This window comes from Salvelinus alpinus, chromosome 2 (assembly GCF_045679555.1).
Source record: "Salvelinus alpinus chromosome 2, SLU_Salpinus.1, whole genome shotgun sequence".
NCBI classification, from domain to species: Eukaryota; Metazoa; Chordata; class Actinopteri; order Salmoniformes; family Salmonidae; genus Salvelinus; species Salvelinus alpinus.
Window position 1 is genome coordinate 55,968,928 of NC_092087.1, and position 10,996 is coordinate 55,979,923.

General features: G+C 42.8%; 1 long non-coding RNA gene across 1 annotated transcript; it reads left to right on the forward strand.

The window, feature by feature from the left end:
• Positions 1–3,355: 3,355 nt before the first annotated feature.
• On the forward strand, positions 3,356–7,900 carry LOC139565259 (uncharacterized). Its single transcript, XR_011672880.1, has 2 exons — positions 3,356–3,437; positions 7,732–7,900. It is a non-coding gene; the product is annotated as an uncharacterized lncRNA (long non-coding RNA).
• The last annotated feature ends 3,096 nt before the right edge of the window (positions 7,901–10,996 follow it).

The following is a 10,996-nucleotide window of genomic DNA, read 5'->3' on the forward strand; positions in this document are numbered from 1 at the left end:
GTCCAGGAGTCCTTGTTGCTCTGTTGAGCATTCCCTTGCCGCTTGGTCTTAGCGTGGTGGGTGATTCTGTAATGGCTGTCGCTCTCCTCATCCTCGGACGAGGAGAGGAGAGAAGGATCATCAGACCAAAATGCAGCATTAGGGAAATAAGCCATCTTTTATTTAACACGACGATGGCAACACGAAAAAACAAAACACTTTCAAAAATACAAAACAAGAAAACGACGTAGACGAAACCTGAACATAAACTTACATAACTAAACGTAACACTTACGGACAGGAAACAGACTACATCGAAACGAAACGAAACGAAACGAACAACCGAACAGTCCCGTATGGTGCAAGACATAACACAGATACGGAAGACAATCACCCACCAACAAACAGTGAGAACACCCTACCTAAATATGACTCTTAATTAGAGGAGAACGCAAAACACCTGCCTCTAATTAAGAGCCATACCAGGCAACCACAACCAACATAGAAACAGATAACATAGACTGCCCACCCAAAACACATGCCCTGACCTAAACACATACAAAAACAACATAAAACAGGTCAGGACCGTTACAGTATTTTATATTTGAGATTCTTCAAATAGCCACCATTTGCCTTGATGACAGCTTTGCACACTCTTGGCATTCTCTCAACCAGCTTCACCTGGAATGCTTTCCCAACAGTCTTGAAGGAGTTCCCACATATGCTGAGCACTTTGTTGGCTGCTTTTCTTTCACTCTGCAGTCCGACTCATCCCAAACCATCTCAATTTGGTTGAGGTCGGGGGATTGTGGAGGCCAGGTCATTTGATGCAGCACTCCGTCACTCTCCTTCTTGGTAAAATAGCCCTAACACAGCCTGGAGGTGTGTTTGGTCATTGTCCATCCCAAATCAGATGGGATGGCGTGTCGTTGCAGAATGCTGTGGTAGCCATGCTGGTGAAGTGTGCCTTGAATTCTAAATAAATCAGTGTCACCAGCAAAGCACTCCCACACCATAACACCTTCTCCTCCATGCTTTATGGTGGGAAATACACATGCGGAGATTATCCGTTCACACATATCTCTCACAAAGACACGGCGGTTGGAACCAAAATTCTCAAATTTGGACTCCAGACCAAAGTACAAATTTCCTCCGGTCTAATGTCCATTGCTAGTGTTTCTTGGCCCAAGCAAGTCTCTTCTTATTATTGGTGTTCTTTAGTAGTGGTTTCTTTGCGGCAATTTGACCATGAAGGCCTGATTCACGCAGTCTCCTCTGAACAGTTGATGTTGAGATGTGTCTGTTACTTGAACTCTGTGAAGCATTTATTTAGGCTGCAATTTCTGGTAACTCTCTAATAAACTTATCCTCTGCAGCAGAGGTAACTCTGCGTCTTGCATTCCTGTGGCGGTCCTCATGAGAGCCAGTTTCATCATAGCGCTTGATGGTTTTTGCGACTGCGCTTGAAAGTTCTTGACATTTTCCGGATTGACTGACAATTATGTCTTAAAGTAATGATGGACTTTAATTTCTCTTTGCTTATTTGAGCCGTTCTTGCCAATATATGGACTTGGTCTATTACCAAATAGGGCTATCTTCTGTATACCCCCCTACCTTGTCACAACACAGCTGATTGGCTCAAACACATTAAGGAAAGAAATTCCACAAATTAACTTAGCACGGCACACCTGTTAATTGAAATGCATTCCAGGTGACTGCCTCATGAAGCTGGTTGAGAGAATGCCAAGAATGTGCAAAGCTGTCATCAAGCCAAAGGGTGGCTATTTGAAGAATCTCAAATATAACATATGTTGTTTTTTAAACACGTTTTTAGTTACTACATGATTCCATATGTGTTATTTGATAGTTTTGATGTCTTCACTATTATTCTACAATGTAGAAAATAGTGCAAATAAAGAAAAACCCTTGATTGAGTAGGTGTTCTAAAACTTTTGACCGGTAGTGTATGCAAATATAGATTAAGTAGTAATGCATTATTCAGCAATTAATGGTAGTAGTAGGCCTCTTACTGTAGCTACACACATGTAGCTTATCACATAGAGAGAGCAAAAGTGGTAGAGAGAGCGACCGAGAAGGAGAAAGAAAAGACAAGACCAGGTTTCCATCCAACTTTTTTCTGCGAGTAAAGTACATGTCGGATAAAAAAAAATGTCACAACAGGCCTGATGGAAACGGCTAATTAGTCAGTAAACTTTCCAAATGCCGACAAAACAAAATGCACTAGACAAGGTGTGATTTAAAAAAATATATATATATTTCTGTAAAAAAAGGCCAGTGGAAACGCCTTTATGCACAAATGTTGATATAATAACCATCATATCGAAGTGAATTTGAAGTCCCGTGATGATGTGGTCCTCCCACTACGACTCGGGGAAAGCATGCAGTTTATTAGGCTACAGATTAAATAAATGATGATGAACTTCACAGGGTGGTGAATGTGCACAGTGATGAGCTTGACGCTTCTTTCCAATACATATAGAGAGTCTTATTCTGGTGACATGATGATCGATCTCATCATGTAGGCTCTCTCTGCAGTGTATCTGCGAGCTGTTAGAGTGCACCTGCCAAGACCAGAGTGGACACATTCGCTATATAACACATTTGTACCGACAAAACCATCAGCAGAGTTGAAAATGCGATGCAAACCCATTTTTTATTCAGTACATGGAAATGAAATTTTTACGTGCACTACATCATCACGCACAGGCTTTTATCTGCAACAAGTCAATTTGATGGAAACACCCCTCTGGTGGGAAAATGCGCATATTGCTTTAAAGCAGATTTTAGAATATTCACAATCTGTCGCCTATTAGATGGAAATTTAGCTAGTGATGAGAAAGAAAAGGAAAGAAAGATAGCGATAGAGAGAAATTGAGATATTTGACCCACCCTGGTTTTAAGGTGCTGGGTTTGGTTTTCATCTAGTAAGGCTGTGTTTCCATGACAACTAACCCAGCGAACAATAAGGCCTCTTCCTCTCTGTGCCTCTTGTCCCTGACGGCCAGATGTGACGAGGTGAGACTCCACTCCAACCCACACTGGTGTCCATCTTGTCAATACACAGTCCACAGATACACCAGCTGCTTTCCACAGACTGCCTTTCTAACAGGACTGACAATAACGTCTATACCTGTAATAGTCAATTACACTGTTCCCAGAAACATTTTTTAAGTATATAACTACTAAGTAGACACCTCTTTTCACAGCCTGGTGAAAAGAGGTGTCTGCTCATATCGTCTCTTTTGTGAGAGAACGTTGGTTGTGATGATTCACAGTTGAGTTGAGCAGATCCTCTGTGTGTACTGAGCCACTGATAGAGAATGATCGAATAGAATATGATGTTCGTTTTTTTCTTCCAGATTGGATACAAAGTTGGTTGGGGATGGTAACCATGGAAACTATGAATGCCTCATTCGCCATCACCACTTCAGCTTCAGGTAATGATTAAACTATACTGAACAAAAATATAAACACAACATGGAACAATTTCAACGATTTTACTGAGTTACAGTTCACATAAGGAAATCAGTCAATTGAAATGAATTCATTAGGCCCTTATCTATGGATTTCACATGACTGGGCAGGGGCGCAGCCATGGCTGGGCCTGGGGGGGGCATAGGCCCACCCTCTGGGGAGCCAGGCACAGCCAATCAGAATAATTTTTTCCCCACAAAAGGGGTTTACAACAGACAGAAATACTCCTCAGTTTCATCAGCTGTTTGGGTGGCTGGTCTCAGACGATCCTGCAGATGAAGAAGCCGGATGTGGAGGTCCTGGGCTGGTGTGGTTTCATGTGGTCTGCGGTTGTGAGGCCGGTTGGACGTACTGCCAAATGATCTAAAACGATGTTGGAGGTGGCTTATGGGAGAGAAATTAACATTATTTTTCTCTGGCAACTGTTCTGATGGATATTCCTGCAGTCAGCATGCCAATTGAACTCTCTCTCCAAACTTGAGACATCTGTGACAAAACTGCAGTGTGGCCTTTTATTTCCCCCAGCACAAGGTGCACCTGTGTAATTATCATGCTGTTTAATCGGCTTCTTGATATGCCACACCTGTCAGGTGGATGGATTATCTTCGCAAAGGAGAAATGCTCACTAACAGGGATAACAAATTTGTGCACAAAATTGGAGAAATAAGCTTTTTGTTTGTATGGACACCAAAACAGTCGTGAAGAAGGCACAACCAAACCTATTCCCCCTCAGGAGACTGAAAAGATTTAGCATGGGTCCTCAGATCCTCAAAAGGTTTTACAGCTGCACCATTGAGAGCATCCTGACGGGTTGCATTACTGCCTGGTATGGCAACTGCTCGGCCTCCAACCGCATAGCCAAGTACATCACCGGGACCAAGCTTCCTGCCATCCAGAACCTCTATACCAGGCGGTGTCAGAGGAAGGCCCTAAAAATTGTCAATGACTCCTGCCACCCTAGTCATAGACTGTTTTCTCTACTACAGTACTGCATGGCAAGATACCGGAGCGCCAAGTCTAGGTCCAAGAGGCTTCTAACCAGCTTCTACCCCCTAGCCTAGTGGTTAGAGTGTTGGGCCAGTAACCGAAAGGTTGCTGAATCAAATCCCAGAGCTGACAAGGTCAAAATCTGTCATTCTGCCCCTGAGAAAGGCAGTTAACCCACTGTGCCCCAGGCTCTGAAGACGTGGATGTCGATTATGGCAGCCCCCTGCACCTCTCTGATTTCATAGGGGTTGGGTTAAATGACACATTTCAGTTGAATGCATTCAGTTGTACAACTGACTAGGGATCCACCATAAGACTACTGAACATCTAATACCCTGACTAATTGCATTGCCTCCCCCTCTACAATGCTGCTACTCTCTGTTATTATTTATGCATAGTCACTTTAAAAACTCTACCTACATGTACATATCACCCCGCACATTGACTCTGTACCAGTACCCCCTAGATATAGCCTCTCTATTGTTATTTTACTGCTGCTCTATAATTATTTGTTACTTTTGTCTCTTACTTTTTTTTGTATTTTCTTAACTGCATTGTTGGTTAAGGGCTTGTAAGTAAGCATTTCACTGTAAGGTCTACACCTGTTGTATTCAGAGCATGTGACAAATCAAATTTGATTTGAACATTTCTGGTATCTTTTATTTCAGCTCATGAAACATGGGACTAACACTTTAAAATGTTGGGTATACATTTTTGTTCAGTATAGATTTGTGACCTTGGAGCTCGCACAGGTCTCTGAAAAATTGTTCAATCATTATATGTGGATTCATGGCATTTCTGAATAGACCCTCTATTCACCAATACATTTCTTGGTAGTCCAAAAAATATTGCTTTCAGGTTGTAAATCACAGCTGGCCTGGTACATTGTTTGCTGCCTCCATTCGGGATGCACTGTTTCATTTTCAATTACTCAATATTTTGGACAAAAATGAACAAATGTAACTAAGGCTGGGAATGTCAATATAATCAAACTAGTAAGGGCATTGATCACAAGTCAGTCATAATGTGGTTAATAGACTACCGTATCTATTTATGTAGCAAGCTAAAAACACAGAGCCTAACGTTAGTTAGCTAGCTGCTAGGAGGATGTCATGTCATTGGAGGAGTGGGTGAGGGACTTTTCCCCCCCCCAATATCACTTTTTGGTGGGTATACACAGCTAGAGATGCAGGTGTCATTTGGTTAACTAGCAAGAACTTGAAAGACTGTTATGCAGTTAGCATATCTCCTGCGTTAGTAAATTCACTCTGGCTATCTACTCCGATTTCAGAGCACTCTTGTCTGAGCGATTTTTTTAAATGTATTTTTATTTCATCTTTATTTAACGAGGCAAGTCAGTTAAGAACAAATTCTTATTTACAATGACGGCCTACCAAAAGGCCTCCTGCGGGGGCGGGGGGCTGGGATTAAAATTAAAATACACATCACGACAAGAGACAACACCACATAAAGAGAGACCTAAGACAACAACACAGCATGGTAGCAACACAACATGGCAGCAGTACATGGTAGCAGCACAAAACAGGGTACAAACATTATTGGGCATAGACAACAGCAGAAAGGGCAAGGAAGAGACAATGAATTTAGAAACGTGCAACACCTGTTGAATATGACCGGTGACAGTAAATGTAGGCAAATTTTTTTATAGTTAGTCACGAACGCTCTAGATAACACGTAAACAGTCTAGCTAACCAGCTCTGCTAGGGCGAGTAAAATGTTCAGAGTGAGGTGTTCTCTCATTTGTCTGGCAGTAGCAAGCTAGCAAGCTAGACAACTTTAGCCAGTTAGCTTGGGTGCAGGCAAGCTGCAGAAGGACGAGTAGGCTACACTTCCCCATCGTTAATCAGTGTAATTTTGATGGCCAACTAGGTGAAAAATTTTGAGGGTTTATCTAATGTTCCTTCGTTTTTAGCTCATCTTTCTTTGACTGGCATTCGTTGTCGATCTTGTTGTGTGTTGCTGAGGGAGAGAGAGCCTACCTTTTTTATTGTTGTTTGATTATTAATAGGACTGTAAAGTTCCCAAATGTTATTGACATGTTTGCATAAATGTTACTGACATATTTGCATGAATCCATTCAGGTGTATTTTGTGGCTTTTGGCAAATGTGTTCTAATGATCTAAAGTCGCACTGTTGCAACTCCCTGTAAACACACATTCCAGTTCAAAGTGAATGATGGCAAGCCTGTGTGGCAAATGGTTTCTTTGCATAAAGGTCTACTGTAGCTCTGGTTGGCTATGGTGCACCGGTCCACGTAGACTCCGGTCCTGGACGAGACAGATGTTTTATTTACTGCAGTTTCTATTAATTGTCCAAACGCACGGCCGATTTCTCACGCTATATTGCTACAGAATTTTCACAAATGCCTTAGTATACATCATTCCCAAACATTAAGAATTTATGAAAATTACCATACCATATCTAAGCGCTTGCTTGCCAGAAAATGTTTTTAAAAAGTGTAATTCTTCCTGGGGGTGTAGTATATAAACACATTTTAATAAGATTTTATGTTGCTAAAATGCTGTCAGTTCTACTTTAAGGAATTGGTGCATAAAATGTATCATATTAACCTTATTATAAGACATTATAAAGGCTGCTTATAACATGTAATATTGCAGTCCTTTCCCTCCATCCTCTCCGTCCTCCTGGATTTATCAACACTGTGGTCCCAGGGACCATAGCTTACCTCCACTTTTCGGTTGTGCGCATAAAATTGAAGAGGGCATTTTTCCACCCCCTTCTTAATTTTAAAATCCGCTGAAACACTGCTGACATTGAGAAGAAAAGGGGTGATTTGGGGGTAGAAAAGTGCAGCATAACGGGTTGCAGTGGTGCTTCGGAGGGCTAAGATGATGTGGCATGGAACTGGCCCAGGCCTTTGCAGACCTTGCCAAGATGCTGACCCATCCCCACACTGGGAGAGAGAAAGCAAGGCACCGCCACTGCAGCTATACCACTGCTGTGGTTGCCAGGTATTGTGGAGGTCGACTGCGGGTTGCCAGTGAATGTGGGGTTTTGACATTGACGATCTCACGATCTCTGATTACCCGCACCTGTATCCCATCAGCTATCTGCACACCTGGTCCTGATCATCACCCCTCCACTTCATAAGCTCTGACCTGACATCCATTCCCTGCCGGATCATTAGCCATGAACAGTATGTTGTGCCAGCGTATCAGCCTCCAGTTTGTTTTGTTGTTTTGTACGTCTTGCTTGCCTTGAACTTACCTCTGTTTGTTCTGTCTACAGTCATTTACCCGGAACACTCACCCCATCCCTGCCTGGTCGTCGGTGGCTTCTGTTACTCCCTTGGATCTGCCTATTCACTCCCATCAACTCACCTCCGCTGCCCGCTCCGCCACCTGGATCTTTCTACCTCTACGTTTACACTTGTAAATAAATACTCACCTTCGTCCTACTCTCCTTGTCCTGGTCTGCTTTGGGGTTCTATTTTAGAAAACCGTGACACCATCTCTGTGTAGAGCACTGTTCACAATGCATGTAGACCTACAGTATCACTCATCATGGTAACTTTTTTTCTTGTGATAGCCTATGCTACAGTAATATAAAGACCACATTTGAGTGTAATTTATCCATCTCCATCTGGCTTTCAGGGGTCACCTTGTTTTTTTAATTGCAAAGATTATATATAATTTTTTTTTTTTTTACCTTTATTTAACTAGGCAAGTCAGTTAAGAACAAATTCTTATTTTCAATGATGGCCTAGGAACAGTGGACTAACTGCCTTGTTCAGGGGCAGAACGACAGATTTTTACATTGTCAGCTCGGGTATTTGATCTTGCAACCTTTCGGTTGCAATGCTCTAACCACTAGGCTACCTGCCGCCCCAGAGTTTTAAAACAGCCTATCATTCGAATATCATTCCTTTAAACAGTGCACACATGATCACTCTCTCGCAGTCTTTCTGTCTCTCCATCAACTCCATTCAAATTGCATCCAAAATAGATAGTCCTGTTCAAGATTGATATATAGCCCTATATATATATATATATTCTAGCCTACCTCTTTCAGGTAATACATTCAATGCAGTATTAGCCTTATATTTGTCTAATTAATGATGGGTTATGCATAATAAGCTTCTAACTTGTTGCCTTTGACTCTCCGCTGGCCTAACCTTAAAAAACGCTCCTTAGCTCTTGGAGTTCCATGCAGGAAAAGATAGACTAGAATAACTTGCTGGACATCATTTTTTTTAAGCATGTCTTATACCAATAGACCAGTGGTTCCCAAACTTTGTATTGTCCCGTACCCCTTCAAACATTCAACCTCCAGCTAGCACCAGGGTCAGTGCACTCTCAAATGTTGTTTTTTGCCATCATTGTAATTCTGCCAAACACACACTATACGATACATTTATTAAACTTAAGAATGAGTGTGAGTTTTTGTCACAACCCGGCTCGTGGGAAGTGACAAAGACCTCTTATAGGACCAGGGCACAAATAATAATATAATAATCAATACTTTGCTCTAACCATCTTACATATAAAACCTTATTTGTTCATCGAAAATTGTGAATAACTCACCACGGGTTAATGAGAAGGGTGTTCTGGAAAGGATGCACATATCTCTGCAATGTTGGGTTGTATTGGAGAGAGTCTCAGTCTTAAATCATTTGCCTGTATTTAGTTTTCATGCTAGTGAGGGCCGAGAATCCACTCTCACATAAACTCAGCAAAAAAAGAAACTGCCCTTTTTCAGGACCCTGTCTTTCAAAGATAATTGGTAAAAATCCAAATAACTTAACAGATCTTCATTGTAAAGGGTTTCCCATGCTTTTTCAATTAACCATACACAATTAATGAACATGCACCTGTGGAATCGTCGTTAAGACACTAACAGCTTACAGACGGTAGGCAATTAAGGTCACAGTTAAGAAAACTTAGGACACTAGAGGCCTTTCTACTGATTCCGAAAAACACCAAAAGAAAGATGCCCAGGGTCCCTGCTCATCTGCGTGAACGTGCCTTAGGCATGCTGCAAGGAGGCATGAGGACTGCAGATGTGGCCAGGGAAATAAATTGCAATGTCCGTACTGTGAGATGCCTAAGACAGTGCTACAGGGAGACAGGACAGACAGCTGATTGTCCCCACAGTGGCAGACCACGTGTAACACCACCTGCACAGGCTCGGTACATCCAAACTTCACACCTGCGGGACATCAGTGCTCAGACTGTCCGCAATAGGCTGAGAGGGGCTGGACTGAGGGCTTTTAGGCCTGTTGTAAGGCAGGTCCTCACCAGACATCACCGGCAACAACGTCGCCTATGGGCACAAACCCACCGTCGCTGGACCAGACAGGACTGGCAAAAAGTGCTCTTCACTGACGAGTCGCGGTTTTGTCTCAGCAGGGGTGATGGTCGGATTTGCGTTTATCGTCGAAGGAATGAGCGTTACACTGAGGCCTGTATTCTGGAGCGGGATCGATTGGAGGTGGAGGGTCCGTCATGGTCTGGGGCGGTGTGTCACAGCATCATCGGACTGAGCTTGTTGTCATTGCAGGCAATCTCAACGCTGTGCATTACAGGGAAGACATCCTCCTCCCTCATGTGGTACCCTTCCTGCAGGCTCATCCTGACATGACCCTCCAGCATGACAATGCCACCAGCCATACTGCTCATTCTGTGCGGGATTTCCTGCAAGACAGGAATGTCAGTGTTCTGCCATGGCCAGCGAAGAACCCGGATCTCAATCCCATTGAGCACATCTTGGACATGTTGGATCGGAGAGTGAGGGCTAGGGCCATTCACCCCCGGAAATGTCCAATAACTTGCAGGTGCCTTGGTGGAAGAGTGGGGTAACATCTCACAGCAATAACTGGCAAATCTGGTGCAGTCCATGAGGAGGAGATGCACTGCAGTACTTAATGCAGCTGGTGGCCACACCAGATACTGACTGTTACTTTTGACCCCCCCTTTGGTCAGGGACACATTATTCAATTTCTGTGAGTCACATGTCTGTGGAACTTGTTCAGTTTCTGTCTCAGTTAATGAATCTTGTTATGTTCATACAAATATTTACACGTTAAGTTTTCTGAAAATAAACGCAGTTGACAGTGAGAGGACGTTTATTTTTTTGGCACGTGGTTGCAAAGGTCATCAGCGTCTTAACACCCCAATTTTCCAAGGCAAGAAACTCTGAGCACAGCCCTGTCCAGAAATCTGCCAGTGGCTTCTGATTTAAATTCAATTTTCACAGAACCGCATGTTTAAGTTTTGATGAGGCTCTCTTGTTTAGAGATCGGTAAGTTGACTGGAGGCAGGGAATGAAACGGATAGCGAATCCAGTTGTTTGTGTCATCTGTTTTTGGAAAGTACCTGTGTAATTGCGCACCCAGCTCACTCAGTTGCTTCGCAATATCACATTTGACATGGTCCATAAGCTTGAGTTAATTTGCACTCAAAAATCATACAATGATGTAATGACCTGTGTGTTGTCCTTATTAATGCAGACAGAAAAGTGCTCCAACTTCTTAATCATAGCCTCAATTTTGTTC